Below are 21,064 nucleotides of genomic sequence, written 5' to 3'. Positions count from 1 at the left end.
CCGCGGGGTGACCCAGGGTGGGGTGGCACTGCCAACGAGGTGACACTGTCAGCAGGGTGACCTTGCCACAGTGGGGTGACACTGCCGGAGGGGTGGCACTGACCGTGGGGTGACCCTGCCAGCAGGGTGGCACTGCCGCAGTGGGGTGGCATTGTCAGGATGGCGACACTGCCAGCGGGGTGACCCCGCCAGAAGGGTGGCACCACTGGAGAGGTGACGCTGCCACGGAGGGGGTGACACTGTCAGTGGAGTGGCACCGCCAGTGGGGTGACCTTGCCACAGTGGGGGTGACACTGTCAGCGAGGTGACCCTGCCACGGAGGGGTGGCATTGTCAACAGGGTGACACCGACAGCGGCGTGACCCTGCCACAGAGGGGGTGACACTGCCAGAGGGGTGGCACTGCCACAGAGGGGGTGACAAAGCCAGAGGGGTGGCACTGCCACAGCGGGGGTGACAAAGCCAGAGGGGTGGCACTGCCACAGAGGGGGTGACAAAGCCAGAGGGGTGGCACTGCCACAGAGGGGGTGACAAAGCCAGAGGGGTGGCACTGCCACAGAGGGGGTGACAAAGCCAGAGGGGTGGCACCGCCACGGCAGTGACACCGACAGCAGGGTGGCACTGCCACAGCGGGGTGGCACTGTCACAGAAGGGTGACACTGTCACTGGGGTGGCACCGCCCCAGGGGTGGCACCAGCAGCGGGGGCGAGGCAGGGGAAGTGCCCGGCGGTGCCAGCGGTGCCCGGGGGCGGGCGGGGCGCGCTGCCAGCCTGGCACGGGCACTGCGGGGCCGCGCCACCGCCCGCTGTCCCCAGCGCCACCAGCGAGCCACCCCCGTGTCCGGATGTCCCCAAAGCTCCCCGGGAGGTGCCCCAGCACGGCCCGGGGCGGGGGAAGCCGCAGGATTGCCGCCTCATTAGAGAGCAATTACCGCTAATTACGGCGTGGCGACGCCCAAAGCCGATCGGGAAATGGGAGCTGGGGCTGCTGGGTGCCCACAGGCGCGAACATCCCACACATGCCACCCAAAACACCCTCCGGAGCGGGCATGGGACACGGCCGGGGGGCTCCGTGCCTCAGTTTCCCCGGTTAAGGGGGCGCATTCTGCTCCCAGCCTCGCCCCTGAGGCACTCGACAGAGGTGGGTGCGACACGGCTGGGTGGCTCCGTGCCTCAGTTTCCCCGGTTAAAGGGGCGCATTCTGCTCCCAGCCTCGCCCCTCAGGCACCCCCACAGCCCCAGCGCCCCAAAATCACCCGCGGTGCTTCTGCCCCCGTGGGCAGCGCCCCAATCCCGCGGAGCCCCTCCCACAGGAACGGGAATGGGCTTGGTGCTGTCCCTGTGTCCCTGCTGCCACCAGGGCTTGGTGGCACCTGGCAGGGGGTGACCCTGTCCCTGCGGTGCCACCCTCGGCCGTGCCACAGCCCGGGGTCCCGCTCATCTGGGCGCGCCGGCCAAAACCCTTCTGAGGGTCCCTCTAAACCCTCCTGGAGGTTCCGCCAAGACCTCTAAAACACTTCTGGAGGTCCCAGACAGTCCTGGGAGTCTCTCCAAACCCTCCTGGGCCTCCAAAACTCTTCTGAGGGTCCCTCCAAACCCTCCTGGACCTCCAAAATCCTCCTGGAGCTCCCTCTAAACATTCCTGGACCTCCAAAATCTTCCTGGGAGTCTCTCCAAACAGTCCTGGACCTCTAAAATCCTCCTGGAGGTCCCTCCAAATCCTCCTGGACCTCCAAAATCTTCCTGGGGATCCCTCCAAGACCTCCAAAACTCTTCTGAGGGTCCCCTCCAAAATCTCCAAAACCCTCCTGGGGTCCTTGTAAATCCTTCTAGACCTCCAAAACTGTCCCAGGAGTCCCTCCACACAGTCCTGGACCTCCAAAATCCTCCTGGGAGTCTCTCCAAACCCTCTTGAATCTCCAAAACCCTTCTGAAGGTCCCTTCAAAACCCTCCCGGGGTCCTTATAAATCCTTCTGGGACACCAAAACTGTCCTGGGAGTCCCTCCAAGACCTCTAAAACACTTCTGGAGGTCCCAGACAGTCCTGGGAGTCTCTCCAAACCCTCCTGGACCTCCAAAAACCTCCTGGAGGTGCCTCTAAACATTCCTGGACCTCCAAAATCTTCCTGGGGATCCCTCCAAGACCTCCAAAACCCTTCTGAGGGCCCCTCCAGGACCTCCAAAACCCTTCTGAAGGTCCCTTCAAAACCCTCCTGGGGTCCTCGTAAATCCTTCTGGGGACACCAAAACTCTCCTGGAGGTCCTTTCAGCCCCTGCCAGTGCCCAGCCCAGCTGTGGGTACGATGTTCCAGTGCCCAGCCCAGCTGTGGGTACGATGTTCCAGCTGGCAGTGCCAGCGCCATGGCGTTTTCCAGCTGTGGGTACGACGTTCCGGCTGGCAGTGCCAGCGCCATGGCGTTTTCCAGCTGTTCCGCGCAGGCTGGCACGCGGTGCCAGGGCTCTGCCGTGGGCACAGCCCCTTGCCCAGCCTCCCCCGTGCCCCGCAGCCCCCCCCGGGCGTTCCGCGGCTCCGGGAGGCGCTGCCGAGCTCGGCGGGACCGGCCGGGCAGGGCGGGGAGGTGCCCGGGGCTGCCCGACCGGTCCCGGCTGTTCCACCGGAGCCCGAGCACGGCGCGGCACCCCCGGGGCTCCACCCGGGACCGTGGGGCTGCTTGGTCACGGTTGTCCCCAGCCCTGTCCCCGTGGACGGAGTCATGGACACGGCACGGGGATTACGGACATGGCACGGGATGGATACAGGATGGGAATTAGGGAAACAATTCCCATGATGGCATGAGGAACCATGGGCACAGCGCTGGGGAACCACGGACACGGCATGTGGGGATCAGGGACACAGCCCAGGATCATGGACACGGCACGGGAATTATGGATACAGGATGGGAAACAGGGAAACAGTGTGGGGGGATCACGGACATGGTACAGGAGTTGTGGACAAGGCATGGGAATTACGGAAACAGGGTAGGGGGGATCACAGACACAGCCCAGGATCATGGACACAGCGTGGGGGGGATCATAGACACAGCCCAGGATCATGGACACGGCACGGGAATTATGGATACAGGATGGGAAACAGGGAAACAGCGTAGGGGGGATCACAGACACAGCCCAGGATCATGGACACGATCCGCGGGTCACGGACACGGCGTGGGGGGATCACGGACACGGCCCAGGATCACGGACACGGCCCAGGATCACGGACACAGCGTGGGGGAATCACGGACACGGCGTGGGGGGATCATGGCACGAGGGTATCACGGACACGGCACGGGGATCATGGATACAGCACGGGAATTGTGGAAACAACACGAGGGTGTCACGGACACGATCCAGGATCAGGGACACGATCCACGGTCAGGGACATGATCCAAGGTCAGGGACATGATCCAAGGTCAGGGACATGATCCAAGGTCAGGGACACGATCCACGGTCAGGGACATGATCCAAGGTCAGGGACACGATCCACGGTCAGGGACATGATCCAAGGTCAGGGACATGATCCAGAAACACGGACACGGCCCAGAATCACGGACGCGGCCCAGAATCACGGACGCGGCCCAGAATCACGGACACGGCCCAGGATCACGGACGCGGCCCAGAATCACGGACACAGCGTGGGGGAATCACGGACACGGCCCCTGCCCAAGGCCCCGGCCCATCCCCGGCCCGCGGCTGCTCGGAGCAGGGCGTCTGTCGCCGGGCTGCCAAACACACACAAAGGCGTCTCATTATCCCCTAATTAGTGCCTCGCCGGCTCCTGCAATTAACACCCGTGCAGGCGGCTGCTGTTGAGGTAAACAGAGGGTTTGAAGAGCCCTGCAGAGCCGGGGGGCCCCGGCGGGGTGGGGACCACCCATGAGCCCCCATGAGGGTCCCACTGAACTCCAGAGCCCTCCGGCTCCTCCGGGAGAGCTGCGCAGGGAACAGGGACACCTTCCCCAGCCCAGGCGGCTCCAAACCCCATAAACCCGGCCTTGGACGCTTCCAGGGACGGAACAGCCACAGCTTATCTGGGAAATCCATCCCAGGGCGTCGCCACCCTCACAGGGAGGAATTCCTTCCCAAATGCCATCCATCCCTGCCCTCTGGCAGCGGGAGCCATTCCTGCTTCCTGTCCCTCCATCCCTTGTTCCAAATCCCTCTCCAGCTCTCCTGGAGTCCCTTCAGGCGCTGGGAGAGGCTCTGAGCTCTCCCTGGAGCCTCCTCTCCCATCCTGGCTCCAAGCAGGGATGCTCCAGCTCTCGGAGCATCTCCGTGACCTCTGGACCGGCTCCAGCGGCTCCACTTTCCCCAAAAGGAGCCCATGAGTCAGGAGCAGCTCGGGTCCTGCCCGGCCAGGTGTTCATTCCCTGCGAACATCAAAGGTCCTAAATGGCCTTTCTCCGGCTGACCCAGAAACGCGGATCAAGAGCCGCCTCATCCCTTAATTGACAACTTGGTGACTTGGAATCTTTATTAAAGAGCTTTAGTGGATTCGCAGATTAAGGGCACAGCCCGGCCGCTGCCACCATCCAACCTTGTTCCTTGTCACCATCCTCCCTCACTGCCACCATCCAGCCTTGTTCCTTGTCACCATCCTCCCTTCACTGCCACCATCCAGCCTCACTGTCACCATCCAGCCTCGTTCCCTGCCACCATCCTCCCTCACTGCCACCATCCAGCCTTGTTCCTTGTCACCATCCTCCCTTCACTGCCACCATCCAGCCTTGTTCCTTGTCACCATCCTCCCTTCACTGCCACCATCCAGCCTTGTTCCTTGTCACCATTGTCCCTCACTGCCACCATCCAGCCTTGTTCCTTGTCACCATCCTCCCTTCACTGCCACCATCCAGCCTTGTTCCTTGTCACCATTGTCCCTCACTGCCACCATCCAGCCTGGTTCCTTGTCACCATCCTCCCTCACTGCCACCATCCAGCCTCATTGCCACCATCCATTCTCTGCCACCATCCAGCCTCACTCCTGCCACCATCCAGCTTTGCTCCCTGCCACCATCCAGCCTCACTCCTTGTCACCATCCAGCCTCATTGCCACCATCCAGCTTTGCTCCCTGTCACCATCCAGCTTTGCTCCCTGTCACCATCCAGCCTCACTCCCTGCATGCTGGGGCCACCTCACCCCCCAGCTGCTGCTCTGGAGCTTTTCCCCTGCTCCAGCCTGGCTCTGGAGCTCTGGACAGGCCCTGCAAGGGCTCCCTGTGCTGAATCAAACCAGATTCAAACCAAATCCACACTGAAAAGCAGCACTGCCCGCACAGAACACCCCAGTCCGGGAGGATTTTCCAGTTTGGGATGGTGGAAGGAGCAGGCAGGGCTGGAATGGGGGGTCCACACGTGCCCCCTCTCTCCCTCCCTCTGCCTGCAGGTTTCCTTCAATCCGCCCGTGCCAGGAGAAGCAGGGATGGATGTTTGGGATCATCACCATGCCGGGAGAAGCAGGGATAATTGTTTTGGATCATCAGGGATGGATATTTTGGATCATCAGGGATTGATGTTTGGGATCATCACCATGCCGAGAGAAGCAGGGATAATTGTTTTGGATCATCAATGTGCCGGGAGAAGCAGGGATGGATGTTTTGGATCATCAGGGATGGATGTTTTGGATCATCAGGGATGGATGTTTTGGATCAGGGATGGATGTTTTGGATCAGGGATGGATGTTTTGGATCATCAGGGATGTTTTGGATCAGGGATGGATGTTTTGGATCATCAGGGATGTTTTGGATCAGGGATGGATGTTTTGGATCATCAGGGATGTTTTGGATCATCAGGGATGGATGTTTTGGATCATCACCATGCCGGGAGAAGCAGGGATGGATGTTCTGGATCATCAGGGATGTTTTGGATCATCAGGGATGGATGTTCTGGATCATCAGGGATGTTTTGGATCATCAGGGATGTTTTGGATCATCAGGGATGGATGTTTTGGATCATCAGGGATGGATGTTTTGGATCAGGGATGGATGCTTTGGATCATCAGGGATGTTTTTGATCAGGGATGGATGTTTTGGATCAGGGATGGATGTTTTGGATCAGGGATGGATGTTTTGGATCAGGGATGGATGTTTTGGATCATCAGGGATGTTTTGGATCATCAGGGATGTTTTGGATCATCAGGGATGGATGTTTTGGATCATCAGGGATGTTCTGGATCATCAGGGATGGATGTTTTGGATCATCAGGGATGTTTTGGATCATCAGGGATGGATGTTTTGGATCATCACCTCCCCTCGGGGCAGTGGGAAGGGGCTTTCGGCGGGGCAGGACTCCCCTGGGTGGGCGGGGAGCTGCGAACGCTGCGGAGGAAGGGAGGAGGGAGGAGGATGGAGAGGAGGCAGCAGCGCGCTGCTCCAGGCGCTGTTCCTGCCTGCTGCTGCTGCTGCTGCTGCGGATGATGGTGTGTTTGCCCAGGAAAACAGGAGTGGGGGATGCTACTACCAAATCCTGGGAGCGAGAAAGAGAGAGGAGAGGAGAGGAGCAGCAACGGAGCCACGCAGCCCCTTCCAGCCCAGCTCTGGGAGAAACCCCCAGCCCGGCTTTAGGAGAAATCCCCAGCCCGGTTTAAGGAGAAATCCCCAGCCCAGTTTAAGGAGAAATCCCCAGCCCAGCTCTGGGAGAAACCCCCAGCCCGGTTTAAGGAGAAATCCCCAGCCCAGTTTAAGGAGAAATCCCAATCCCAGCTCTGGGAGAAATCCCCAGCCCGGCCGATTCCCAGGGGCACAGATGGAGCAGAAAACAACCCCGGCCCTGCTTGGCTGGCTCAGGAGGCCTCGGGGGGATTAAAACCCCCTCAGTGCCCATCTGGGGTGGGTTTGGTGCCCAGCGGCGTGGGGGATGTGGGCACCACAACACACACACACACACACACACACACGTGGGCACGCTCACCCGTGTCACGGTGACACACGGCTGTTGTCCCTTGTCCCTTCCCCAGGGAACGGAGCAGCCGCTGCTCAGCGGTGCCCTCGAGGCGTTGGCACCGCGGCATCGCCCTGGCAGTGCCAGCCGTGTCCCTCACCCTCCTGCCCGTCCCTCCTCTGCCTCGTCCTCGCCAGCCCCGCGGCTGCTCCCGCCGGTTTCTATGGGAACTCGGCAGGAAAACGCGGCTTGCAGCGCCAGCCCGGTGCCAGCCGCTGTCACCCTGGCACCGCCTCTGCCACGGCCACCTCTGGGCACCCCTCGCCACTGCCCCTGTCCCTGTGCGGTGGCCCTGGTGGCCCAGCGCAGCAGGATGGGTGCCAGGGGTCCCCCCAAAACACTGAAGTCCATAAAGGCAGGATTTCGTGCTTCCCATGGGATTTTAGCTCTGGAATTGTAATTCCTCAGCCATCCCCTCTCTGGGATCCTAATCCTGTGTCTCAGGTGGGTGACAGGCCCAGGTGTCCCCCAGCCACAGCCCCTGTCCCTGTGGGGTGGCCCTGGTGGCCCAGCGCAGCAGGATGGGTGCCAGGGGTCCCCAGGGTGGGCTTGGGGTCCCCTGCAAACACCAAAGTCCATAAAGGCAGGATTTCATGCTTCCCATGGGATTTTAGCTCAGGAATTGTAATTCCTCAGCCATCCCCTCTCTGGGATCCTAATCCTGGCTCTGTGTCCCCATGGGGGTTGGCTTAGGGTGGGTGACAGGCCCAGGTGTCCCCAGCCGGGCCAAAGAGGAAGGAGCTGGCTTGGGAAGCGTCTCCTGGCAAAGGGAAGGGGACAAGAGGGACAGGGACAGGTCTGAGGGGGACAGGAGCTTCAGGAGCTCTCCTTTCCCGTGAGGAGATGCCAGCAGGACCCAGGGGAAGGATCTGGAGCAGCCCCATGCACACACCGAGCCCTGGGCAGCCCGGGATGAGCTCGGTGCAGAGCGGGATTCGCAGAGAGATCCATGGAGGGGTTAATGGAGGGATCAAGGTGGGATCACAGTGAGATTCACAGAGAGATTCATGGAGGGATCAAGGTGGGGTTCATGGAGGGATCACAGGATTCATGGAGGGATCACAGTGGGATCCATGGAGGGATCACAGGATTCATAGAGGGATCGTGTTGGGATTCATGGAGGGATCACAGTGGGATTCAGAACAGGATTCATGGTGGGGTCACAGAGGGATTCAAGGCGGGACTCATGGTGGGATTTATGGAGGGATCACAGAGGGATCAGGGTGGGATCCATGGAGGGATCACAGAGGGATCACAGAGGGATCACAGTGAGATTCATGGAGGAATCACAGTGGGATCCATGGAGAGATCAGGGTGGGATCCATGGAGGGATCACAGTGAGATCCATGGAGGAATCACAGTGGGATCCATGGAGGGATCAGGGTGGGATTCATGGAGGGATCACAGAGGGATTCATGGAGGGATCAGGGTGGGATTCATGGAGGGATCACAGAGGGATTCATGGAGGGATCACAGAGGGATTCATGGAGGGATTCACGGAGGGATGAATTCCCAGTGGAATCACGGTGGGATTCCTGGAAGCATTTTTGCAGGGCTGCACCGCGGGCTCACGGCGGGCTGCAGGCGCTCCCGCATTCCCGGCAGTGGGAGCGAGCCGCGGGGTGCTGCCGATGCCCGGCCGCAGAGCCGCCCGCAGCGCCGCAGCTCAGCCCGGAGCGAGCGCGGCTCCTGCAGCACCCGCCAGCCCCGGCTCCCTCCGCCGCTCCCCCTCCCCGCAGGCCGGGATTAACGGAGCGGCTCCCGCGGCCATCTGGAGCGGGGGCCGCCCCCCTACCCCCTTCCACCCCCCTGCCCCGCGGGATGGCAGCGCCAGGTGCTGCTCGGGGCCCTCGGAGATGACCCAGACCCGCACGGAGGTACCGGAGCGCCCGGACACCCCGAGCCCGCGGTCAGCACGGGGGTCCCGGGGGGAGAGGCCGGTCCGGCCCCTTCCGCTGGGGTTTAATGGACTCGTGGCGTATGAACATCCCCATCATGTGATGAATCAGAGGCTGCTTCCCTTCCCTGCGAGCGGCGCAACAAAGCTGCGATTGAGGATGGAGGGCTCGGGGCAGCGGCACCGCCAGACACCCCCCGGTGCAGGGGGGGCCCGGAGCGGCGGCGCTGCCCTTCCTCCCGGCCCTGAGGAGGAGGAGGAGGAGGAGGATGGCGCTCCGCTCGCAGCAGGCAGCGAAACGAGCCGCGGAGCCAAGGGAAGGTCTCGCTTTCCTGGGAAGCGCCAGACGACATCGCTCAGCCCCATCCATCACATCCCACATCCAGCGCTGGGGCCCGGCCCTTCCGAGCCCCCCCCATTCACCAGGATGGGGTTTGGGGGTGCTGGGGGGTCCGGGCCCCCCGAGCCCCCTCCCTTCACCAGGATGGGGTTTGGGGGTGCTGAGCCAAAACCTCGGCGCTGCTCTGCCCCTGCACGGAGTCGGGGGGTCCGAACCCAGGGGGTCCCAGCCCGCAGCATTTGGGGTGTTGGGGGCACAAACCGGCTCGCAGCCCATAAACACACGGCGGGGACAGCTCGGGGGGCCACAGCTCGGCACGATGGGCAGGGGGTGCAGGGGGAGCCCCTCGGGCAAACGGGGGGTGCCGGCCCCCACAGCGCGCCCTGGGGACGGGAGCGCAGCCCCCTCCGCTTCCCTGAAAGAGCCCCCCCAGCACCCTGAGGGGCTGCGCTGCCGCTCCGCGCCCGCTGAGGAAGAGGAGGAGGAGGAGGAAGAGCGGAGGAGGAGGAGGAGGAGGAGGAGGAGGAGGAGGAGGAAGGAGCCGCGCCGCAGGCACTCACCGTGACCGTGCGGGGCGGGCAGCGGCCGGTCCCCCCCGCGCTGCCTACGGGCGCAGCATCCCCCCGGCCGCCCCCAGCCCGAGCGGGAGCCCGAGCCGGAGCGGGAGCCGGAGCCGCAGCCGGAGCTGGAGCTGGGCATGCTCGGGGGCCACCGAGCGGCACGTGACGCCGGGCTGGCACCGAGCGGGGCGGGGGGGCCGCGCCGCCCCCACCGCCCCCCGCCCCCGCAGCCCCCGCGGGGACCGCGCTGAGCCCCCCCCGGGCCGCGCTGGGGGGATCCGGGACCCTGCGAGGGGACGGAGAGCGATGGACACGCCGAGCACAGCCCCGCTCCCCGCGGGAACAGCCGGGATCCGCCGGAGCCGAGTGACAGAGACTGGGGGGCAGCCTGGACCTGCACCCCAAAACCTGGGCACAGCCTGGACCTGAATTCCAGAACCTGGGCACAGTCTGGACCCGCATCCCAGAGACTGGACCCACATCCCAAAACCTGGGCACAGTCTGGACCTGAATTCCAGAACCTGGGCACAAACTGGACCTGCATCCCAGAACCTGGGCATATCCTGGACCCAAATTCCAGAGCCTGGGCACAAACTGGACCTGAATTCCAGAACCTGGGCACAGCCTGAACCCACGTCCCAAAGGTTGGGCACATCAGGGACCTGCACCCCAAAACCTGGGCACAGCCTGGACCCACATCTCAGAGCTTGGGTATATAATGGACTCGAATTCCAGAGCCTGGGCACAGCCTGGACCCAAATTCCAGAGCCTGGGCACAGCCTGGACCTGCACCCCAAAACCTGGGTACAGCCTGCACATGAATTCCAGAACCTGGGCACAGCCTGGACCCACATCCCAGAACCTGGGCACAGCAGGGACCTTCACCCAAAATCTGGGCACAGCCTGGACTCGAATTCCAGAGCCTGGGCACAGCCTGAACCTGCATCCCAGAACTTGGGCACAGCCTGGACCGAGCTCCCCTGCACACCCCCGTGTTGGGCACCCTGCTCCCTTTCCCACATCCCAACACCCCAGACCCTGCACCCCAGCACTGGACACACTCCCCAGGCACCCCAGCACTGGGGTGGGGGCAGAGAGGTCCCTTGGATTCCTCCCCATCCCTGGCACCGTGCATCCCTCGGGATCCTGGCAGGGCAGGGGAGCCCCTTTGGTGCCAGGCAGGTGTGGGACCCTCTGGAGCAGGGTGGGATCTGCACCCCAGGATTGTCACCCACGGGGAGGGGAGGGTGGCAGGACAGTCCCCAAGAGCTGAGCTGGTGGCCAGGATGGCTCAGGTGGGGCTGCCCATGCCCTCAGCCCAGCCTGGTGGCTCCTGGACCTGGGCATGGAGGCACCAACCCTGCAGATTGCAGCCCTACAGCCATGGCACCGTGCCCCAATCCATGGCACTGCCCTCATTCTGCCTGTCACAGCTGCCAGGCCCGTGGTGGCACCCTGATGACACCCTGGTGGCACCCAGAGCCCACAGGGACCTCCATCCCACACCTGGGGACAGCCATGGCACTGTGCCCCAATCCATGGCACTGCCCTCATTCTGCCTGTCACAGCTGCCAGGCCCATGGTGACACCACGTTGGCACCCTGGTGGCACCCCGGTGGCACCTTGATGGCACCCAGAGCCCACAGGGACCTCCCATCCCAGCCCTGGGGACAGCAGGGCACTGTGCCCCAATCCATGGCACTGCCCTCATTCTGCCTGTCACACCTGCCAGGCCCATGGTGACACCACGCTGGCACCCTGGTGGCACCCTGGTGGCACCTTGATGGCACCCCGAGCCCACAGGCACCTCCCATCCCAGCCCTGGGGACAGCCAGGACGCTCCAGGAAGGGAAAGCTTTGATCCTATAATCCCCCATTAGGCACAGGGCTTTAGGGGCTGGCACCGGGGTGGCTTTCACTGATCTGTGTCCCCGCAGCGTGGGGGACACTGTCCCTCCCTGCCAGCACACAGCAGCACCCCAAAATCGCATTGTCCCCACCCTGCAGGCACAGGGCATCCACAGGGGCTGCTCCACCTCCCACTGCTCCCAGAAAGAGCCCAGGAGGAATCGGGGAGCTCTCAGGGGAGCCCCCAGGCAGGCTGAGCACCCCGGTTTGGTGTCTGGTTGTTCCCTGCTCCCTTTATGGCACACCAGGAGGTGCCCCATCCCCAAGCCACGGGCACAGCAGGGCCTGCAGGCAGAGCTGGGGACAGGATTGGGATGAAAAATCCCAAATTTTGGGTGGGAGAACCAGGACAGGGCACTGGGAGCTGCCCACACACGCTCCGGGCTGGGGGTGCCTGGCGTGCCCTGGAGCTTCCCGTCTGCACAGCTGGGCCTGGTGCCACCTCTGGAGGACAACGGCCACCACTCGGTGCCCTGGGGCACGGGTGGGGCTGGCAGGACCCTTCCCCAGGTGGCCACCACCTCCCAACCCCATTGCCTGCCCTGCTGGGACATTCCCAGGTCCTGGGGCTCACAGGAAGGTTCCTGGGGTCACAGCTCCAACCCTACTTAGAGGGTCCCAGGGCAGCCCCAATCCCATTCCCTGCCCCACTGTGACATTCCCAGGTCCCAGGACACGCAGGAACATGCTCCATGCCTCTGGGGTCACAGCTCCAACCCCACCAGGAAGCTCCCAGGGCAGCCCCAGTCCCATTCCCTGCCCCACTGTGACATTCCCAGGTCCTAGAGCACACAGGAAGGTTCCTGAGGCCACAACTCCAACCCTACTTAGAGACTCCTGGAGCAGCCCCAATCCCATTCCCTGCTCTGCTGTGACACCCCCAGCTCCCAGGACACACAGGGAAGGTGGTCCCTGCTTCTGGGGTGACACCTCCAGACTGACCAGGAGGCTCCTGGAGCAGCCCCAGTCCTATTCCCTGCTCCACTGTGACATTCCCAGGTCCTGGAGCACACAGGAAGGTGTTCCTGAGGTCATCACTCCTAATGAGAGGCTCCCAGGGCAGTCCCAGTCCCTTTCCCTGTTCCCTTGTGACATTCCCAGGTTCCAGCACACACAAGAAGGTGATTCCTGAGGTCACAACTCCAACCCCACCAGAAGGCTCCTGGAGCAGTCCCTGTTGTGGCATTCCCAGGTCCTGGGGCTCACAGGAAGGTTCCTGAGGCCACAACTCCAACCCTACTTAGAGACTCCTGGAGCAGCCCCAACCCCATTCCCTGCCCCGCTGTGACACCCCCAGGTCCCAGGACACACAGGGAAGGTGGTCCCTGCTTCTGGGGTGACACCTCCAGCCTGACCAGGAGGCTCCTGGAGCAGCCCCAGTCCCATTCCCTGCTCCACTCTGGCATTCCCAGCTCCCAGGACACACAGGGAAAGTGCTGGGGTCACAGCTCCAACCCCCCCAGGAGGTTCCTGGAGCAACCCCAGTATGGCATTCCCAGCACACACAGGAAGATTCCTCAGATCGCAGCTCCAACCCCACGTGGAAGCTCCTGGAGCAGCCCCAATCCCATCCCCTGCCCTGCTGTGACATTCCTGGGTCCCAGGACACAAAGGAAGGTGGTTCCTGGGGTCACAGCTCCAACCCTACTTGGAGACTCCCAGGGCAGCCCCAATCCCATTCCCTGCCCCACTGTGACATTCCCAGGTGGTTCCTCAGGTCACAGCTCCAACTCCACCAGGAGGCTCCTGGAGCAGCCCCAGTCCCATTCCCTTCCCACTGTGACACTCCCAGGTCCCAGGACACACAGGGTCACAGCTCCAAGCCCTCCTGGACGCTCCCAGAGCAGCCCCATTATGGCATTTCCAGGTCCCAGGACACACAGGAAGGTTCCTGGGGTCACAACTCCAACCCTACTTGGAGACTCCCAGAGCAGCCCCAGTCCCATTCCCTGCTCTGCTGTGACATTCCCAGCTCCCAGGACACACAGGACGGTGGTCCTTGTCCCCAGGGTCACAGTTCCAACCCTCCTTGGAAGCTCCTGGAACAGTGCCAACACCATCCCCTGCCCCACTGTGACATCCCCAGGTCCCCAGACCCACAGGAAGGTGGTTCCTCAGGTCACAAATCCAACCCCCCCAGGAGGCTCCTGGAGCAGAGCCCATTATGGCATTCCCAGGACACGCAGGAAGGTTCCTCAGATCACAACTCCAACCCCACTGGAGGCTCCCAGGGCTGCCCCAATCCCATTCCCTGCCCCGCTGTGACATTCCTGGATCCCAGGACACACAGGAAGGTTCCTCAGATCACAGCTCCAACCCCACGTGGAGGCTCCCAGGACAGACCCAATCCCATTCCCTGCCCCGCTGTGACATTCCCAGGTGCTGTGGTGCTCAGGGAGGGTGCTGACACAGAGGACACAACTTCAACCCCCTCAGGAGGCTCCCGGAGCAGACCCCATTATGGCATTCCCAGGACACGCAGGAAGGTTCCTCAGATCACAACTCCAACCCCACTGGAGGCTCCCAGGGCAGCCCCAATCCCATTCCCTGCCCTGCTGTGACATTCCCAGATCCCAGCACACACAGGAAGGTTCCTGGTGTCACAACTCCAGCCCCAACCCCATTCCCTTCCCACTGTGACATTCCTGGATCCCAGCACACACAGGAAGGTTCCTGGTGTCACAACTCCAACCCCACTGGAGGCTCCCAGGGCAGCCCCAATCCCATTCCCTGCCCCGCTGTGACATTCCTGGATCCCAGCACACACAGGAAGGTTCCCGAGGTCCCAGCTCCAGCCCCACTGGAGGCTCCCAGCTCCAGCCCCAATCCCATTCCCTGCCCTGCTGTGACATTCCCGGATCCCAGCACACCCAGGAAGGTTCCCGAGGTCCCAGCCCCAGCCCCAATCCCATTCCCTGCCCTGCTGTGACATTCCCGGATCCCAGCACACCCAGGAAGGTTCCCGATGTCCCAGCCCCAGCCCCAGCCCCACTCCCAGTCCCGTCTGGAGCTGCCTCAAGGCCACGGCCCAGATTAGCGCGGCTGATTCCGGCGCTTTGCCCCGGCCCGCCGGGGATCTTTGCTCCCTTCGCCGGGCTTTTATGGCTGTCTGGGCACACGGGGAGAGCTCCGGGAGCCACAGAGGGACGGGCCCGCCGATCCCGTCTGGAGCAGCCTCACCGCGCCAGGCGAGGCGCAGCCTGCAGCTCCCAGCCCGTCTAGACGCCAAAATCGCCTCGCCGCGGCCCCAATCCCAGCACTGGAGGCAAAAAAGGGGCGAGAGGGAACGGGGACCACCCCGGTGGGATGAACCGGGAGCAGCGCCTCGGGCTGGAGCCTCACCGAGCTGCTGCTGCTGCCAGCACAGCCAGCTCCGTGCCCCGGGGACCCTGCGCTCCTCCGCGCAGCATCCCAGAGCTGCAGGAACTGCCGGAGGAACATTTCCCTGCGGGATGACGCGGGGAAGGGGGGTGGCTGCCTCGCCCACCCCACCCCGGAGCATCTCCGAGGAGGAATTTTGCATCTGGGATGGGCGTTTGGAGCAGGAGCTGCAGGTGCAGGGCTGTTCCTGCCCCATCCAGGGATCATCCCGGGCTGCAAAAACTGCAAAAACTGCAATCCTGGGCTGCAAAAACTGCAAAAACTGCAATCCCGGGCTGCAAAAACTTCTCCCCCGGCCCTTCCTCACTTACTTGATGAAGTAGAGGCCGCCGTGCATGGTGGTGTCCACCTCCCAGCCTCGGGGCAGCCCTGCGGGGACAGGCAGGAGCGGGGTCACCCTCGCTGTCCCCTCCAGGAGGGTGAGGGCAGGGATTGAGGGGTGATGGGGACACTTTGTGCCGCTCTCACCAGGCTCAAACTGCGTTTTCGGAGGAGTTTGAGGCCCCTCCTCATCAGAGACCACAGAAAGGAGGGGAAAATCCGCCAGGAAAACCCACGCTGGGCAGAATCAGCATCACCTCGTACAACCCCCCAATTCCTCCCAGGTGCAGGCAGCTCCTGCTGGCTCATTTTTGGGGGGTCTCCTCTGCACCCCCGGGGGATTTCAGCGCACATTTCCCAGTGCCAGGCCCAGGCTCACCTGCGCAGGAGAAGTGCCCGCTCTGGACGGCGTAGCCCGAGCCCGGGTGCACCCAGCTGGTGGATTTGGTGTCGTCGCTGCGAGGGACAAGGACAAGAGGGGGCTGTCAGCACCCCCGGGGGGGCTCGGCAGCCCCTTCCCCATCTCTGGGCACCACCACGGGGGACGTCTCGAGTGGGTTTTAGAGGGGAAACTGTGACAGCAATGGTGGCTGTGACACGGGACAGCACAGGGACCCCAAACCGAGCCCCCCCATCCTTTGCAGCCCCCCAGCCCCAGCAGAGCCCCCTCCCCAGCCCAGGCCGGCTCCGTACTTGATGAAGAAGATCCTGCCGTCCCCACAGACGCCGTAGGTCCACCTGCCCGGCAGGTCCAGCCAGTCGATGTCATCGCCCATGGGGGTGGCACGGGGGGCACGGGGGGCACGGGCAGCGCCCGCCTCACCCGGGCAGCGCCGGGCAGCGAGTCCCGGGCTGGCCCCGGGAGCAAAGGCTCAGCTCAGCCCTTCTTCCACCGCCAGCCCGGCTCTGTTTGCTCTGAATGACCCGGCAGGGAGGGAAAAGCAAAAGCAAAAAAAAAAAAAAAAAAATTCCCGGCCAAACCCATGGAGTTTAACCCCTTCAGAGCCGCGCACTCCCTCCCCTCCCCGTGACTCTCCAGGGCCAGCTCGTCGCTGCTTCCTCCAGCGCCTGCTCGCTGTAATTACCACCCATTAACTCGAGGTGAGTAATTATGGAGTTGTTACTTCCCTCTCCTGCTCGTTTGGAACAATGTCGGGTTCTTGCGGGCCCGTCTGATGTGGCAGCCAAGCCGAATGTAGGGCACCCTGATGATTATCTGCGGCGCTCCCGGGGCTGCCCACCGGGGCTTTGCTCTCGCAGCCCTCAATTAAAAGTCTTTCAAGGCCAAAGGTGGGGTCTGGGAGGCACCTGGGCCGCTGATTGAAGGAGCCAATTTGCCCTCCCGTCTCAGCTTTGCGCCTTTGTAAAGCTGCTCGTGGCACCAGCTGGCTCGGGAGAGGCCACAGAGGTGGAAAAGAAGGAAAAAAAATAAAATTTCCTGGTTCCCAAAAACTCCCTGATTCTCAAAGCAGAGGTTTAAGATTATTCAAGTTGGAAGAGACTTCCAAAATGGAGCTGAATGTTGTTTAACTGAGCACCAGCACGGCTGCTGAAGCGTTTTGGGGTTTTTCCTGCTCAGTCCCCACATCAGAGCTGGGATTTGGGGAAACCAGTTCCCCGAAAGCTTTTCCTGGTGTCCTTTGAACCGCTGGGTGAGAAAAACACGTCTGGTTGGTGCCTTTGGGAGAGCAGCTGATGGCACCGTCCTGGGCACTGCTTCACCAGGAAAACTCCATTTCCTGGGCATTATTTCACCTGGAAAAGCTCCATTCCATGGGTATTGTTTCACCAGGAAAATTCACCTTTTCACCTGGAAAAGCTCCATTCCATGGGCATTGTTTCACCAGGAAAATTCACCTTTTCACCTGGAAAAGCTCCATTCCATGGGCATTGTTTCACCAGGAAAAGCTCCATTCCCTGAGCATTGTTTCACCTGGAAAACCTTTATTCCAATTGTTTCACCTGGAAAACTCCATTCCATGGGCATTGTTTCACCAGGAAAAGCTCAATTCCCTGGGCATTGTTTCACCTGTAAAACTTCATTCCATGGACATTGTTTCACCAGGAAAAGCTCAATTCCCTGGGCATTATTTCACCTGGAAAAGCTCAATTCCCTGAGCATTGTTTCACCTGGAAAACCTTTATTCCAATTGTTTCACCTGGAAAAGTTTCATTCCCTGGGCATTGTTTCACCTGGAAAACTTCATTCCATGGGCATTGTTTCACCAGGAAAATTCACCTTTTCACCTGGAAAAGCTCCATTCCCTGAGCATTGTTTCACCAGGAAAAGCTCAATTCCCTGGGCATTGTTTCACCTGGAAAACCTTTATTCCAATTGTTTCACCTGGAAAAGTTTCATTCCCTGGGCATTGTTTCACCTGGAAAACTTCATTCCATGGGCATTGTTTCACCAGGAAAATTCACCTTTTCACCTGGAAAAGCTCCATTCCATGGGCATTGTTTCCCCAGGAAAAGCTCAATTCCCTGAGCGTTGTTTCACCTGGAAAACCTTTATTCCAATTGTTTCACCTGGAAAACTCCATTCCATGGGCATTGTTTCACCAGGAAAAGCTCAATTCCCTGGGCATTGTTTCACCTGTAAAACTTCATTCCATGGACATTGTTTCACCAGGAAAAGCTCAATTCCCTGGGCATTATTTCACCTGGAAAAGCTCCATTCCATGGGCATTGTTTCATCTGGAAAAGTTCCATTTCCTGGGCATTGTTTCACCTGGAAAATCTCTATTCCAATTGTTTCACCTGGAAAACTCCATTCCCTGGGCATTGTTTCACCTGGAAAAGTTTCAGTTCCTGGGCATTGTTTCACCTGGAAAACTTCATTCCATGGGCATTGTTTCACCTGGAAAAGTTCACCTTTTCACCTGGAAAAGTTCAATTCCCTGGGCACTGTTTCCCCTGGAAAAGCTTCATTTCAATTGTTTCTCCAGGAAAATCTCCATTCCCGGGGAACCTGGGAGCACCAGCAGGGCTTTTTGTTTCCATGCAATCCCGGACTTGTTTGGGTTGGGAGAGACTTTAAAGCTCCTCCAGTGCCAAGGCCAGGGACATTTCCTTATCCCAGGTTGATCCAAGCTCCGTCCTGGACATTTCCAGGGGTGGATTTCCAGTGTCACCCACAGGGATGTGTCCCTCTGGGTGACTCTGCCATGTTCCCAACGTGATCCCAAACTCCCACACTCCCCATCCATCCATCCATGACCAAATTCCTCATTTTTCCCCCAAAGGAGCAGCAAGACAGAGAAGTGGAGGGATCTGGGATTGAGGGAAATCAATCAGGAGCTCAGGCTGGGGCTGGTTCAGGGCTGTGGCGACTCCCAAATCCCATTCCCTCCCAAACCAGGCGGATTTGCTGCCTTTTCCTGGGATGACAAAGCCTTGGGGACACCAGGAACGGGAAGGGGACAGCGGGATGAGAGGGAATGTGGGAAGATGCTGGCCTTGGACAGGGATGCTGGTTTGGGGGATGAAGATTTCCTTTTCTCATTCCGTTCCCTGATTTTCCTTTTCCCTCTCATCCTTTCCCTTTCCTTTTCTCCTTTCCTTTCCAATTTTCCTTTCCAATTTTCCTTTCCTTTCCTTTCCTTTCCAATTTTCCTTTCCAATTTTCTTTTCCTTTCCAATTTTCTTTTCCTTTCCAATTTTCTTTTCCTTTCCAATTTTCCTTTCCAATTTTCCTTTCCAATTTTCCTTTCCTTCCCTTCCCTTCCCTTTCCTATTTTCCTTTCCTTTCCTTTCCTTTCCAATTTTCTTTTCCAATTTTCCTTTCCTTTCCTTCCCTTCCCTTTCCTTCCCAATTTTCCTTTCCTTTCCCTTCTCCTTCTCCTTCCCTCCCAGCCCCGATGTCCCCAAGGAGAAGCCACCAGCTGTCACCTCCTCCCCACCATCCCCAGCCTCCCAACCGCGCTGGGACCAGGGAACAAAGGGAGGGAAGCAGCTGGAGAAGGGATGTGCGGCGAGGTGACAGCGCTGTCACCCCGGCAGGGAGGACACCGAGCCCGCGGTGACCCCGCTGGGTGACACAGAGCCCGGCTGGGGACATTTCCTGCCGCCTCCGGTGGCTCAGGCTCCAGGAATGTCACAGAACCGGGCGCTGCCCCGCGCTCAGGGGCGGCTGCTGCTCCCGCCCTGGATTTTCCTGTCCCAAAACTCATCCAGAGGATGGTGTGGGTGGTGGCACCTCGGGGACAACCTCAGAGGGGGCGGTGACACCTCGGGGACAACCTCAGAGGGGACGGTGGCAATTGTAACCTCAAGGGGGCGGTGGCATCTCGGGGACAACCTCAGTGGGCGCAGTGGCAAGTGGGGACAACCTCAGAGGAGGCGGCGGCACCTTGGGGACAACCTCAGAGGGGGCGGTGGCACCTCGGGGACCACCTAAGAGGGGGCGGCGACACTTTAGGGACAACCCCAGAGGGGGCGGTGGCACCTCAGAGACAACCTCAGAGGAGGCGGTGACACTTTAGGGACAGCCTCAGAGGGGGCGGTGGCACTTTAGGGACAACCTCAGAGGGGGCGGTGGCACCTTGGGGACAGCCTCAGAGGGGGCCGTGACACTTTAGGGACAACCTTAGAGGGGGTGGTGGCACCTTGGGGACAACCCCAGAGGGGGCGGTGGCACCTTGGGGACAGCTCAGACGGGGGGGTGGCACCGCCTTCTGGATAAAACATTCCCGGGCCGTGGCAATCGGGGACAACCTCAGAGGAGGTTGTGGCATCTTGGGGACAACCTCAGAGGGGGGAGGTGACAACTGGGGACAAGCCCAGAGGGGGCGGTGGCCTCGGCGCTGGCGGCGCGTCCCGCACGGTTCTGGCACCACCTTCTGGGCAAAACATTCCCGGGAAAAGCAACCGGGAGCGAGGGACGCGGGGCTGGCACTGTCCCCACGCGATGTCCCAGGGACGCGGGGCTGGCACTGTCCCCAAGCGATGTCCCCTCCGTGAGGGACGCGGGGCTGGCACTGTCCCCACGCGATGTCCCAGGGACGCGGGGCTGGCACTGTCCCCAAGCGATGTCCCCTCCGTGAGGGACGCGGGGCTGGCACTGTCCCCACGCGATGTCCCAGGGACGCGGGGCTGGCACTGTCCCCAAGCCATGTCCCAGGGGCGCGGGGCTGGCACTGTCCCCACGCGATGTCCCAGGGACGCGGGGCTGGCACTGTCCCCAAGCGATGTCCCAGGGACGCGGGGCTGGCACTGTCCCCACGCGATGTCCCAGGGACGCGGGGCTGGCACTGTCCCCGAGCGATGCCCCCCCCGCGCTGGAAGCACGGAATGCCCGGGATGGGGAGGATTCGAGGATTCAGGGACGGAAGGGACAATTGCGGTGTCCCAGCGTGCTCCAGGTGTCCCTTGGGCACTTCCTGGCATGGAGCAGCCACGGGTTGTGTGGGGATTCTGTGCCAGGGTGGCGTCACCAGCGTGTCCCTGGCACTGCGGGTGCGTCCCAGGTGTGTCCCTGGCACTGCGGGTGTGTCCCTGGTTGTGTCCCTGGCACTCCAAGTGTGTCCCTGGTTGTGTCCCTGGCACTGCGGGTGTGTCCCTGGTTGTGTCCCTAGCACTGCAAGTGTGACCCTGGTTATGCCCCTGGCACTGTGGGTGTGCCCCTGGCACTGCAGGTGTGCCCCAGGTGTGTCCCTGGTTGTGTCCCTGGCACTGTGGGTGTGACCCTGGCACTCCAGGTGTGTCCCTGGCACTGCAGGTGTGTCC

Source organism: Melospiza melodia, chromosome 28, assembly GCF_035770615.1.
Source record: "Melospiza melodia melodia isolate bMelMel2 chromosome 28, bMelMel2.pri, whole genome shotgun sequence".
In the NCBI taxonomy this organism is placed as follows: Eukaryota; Metazoa; Chordata; class Aves; order Passeriformes; family Passerellidae; genus Melospiza; species Melospiza melodia.
This window is presented reverse-complemented; position numbering follows the sequence as displayed.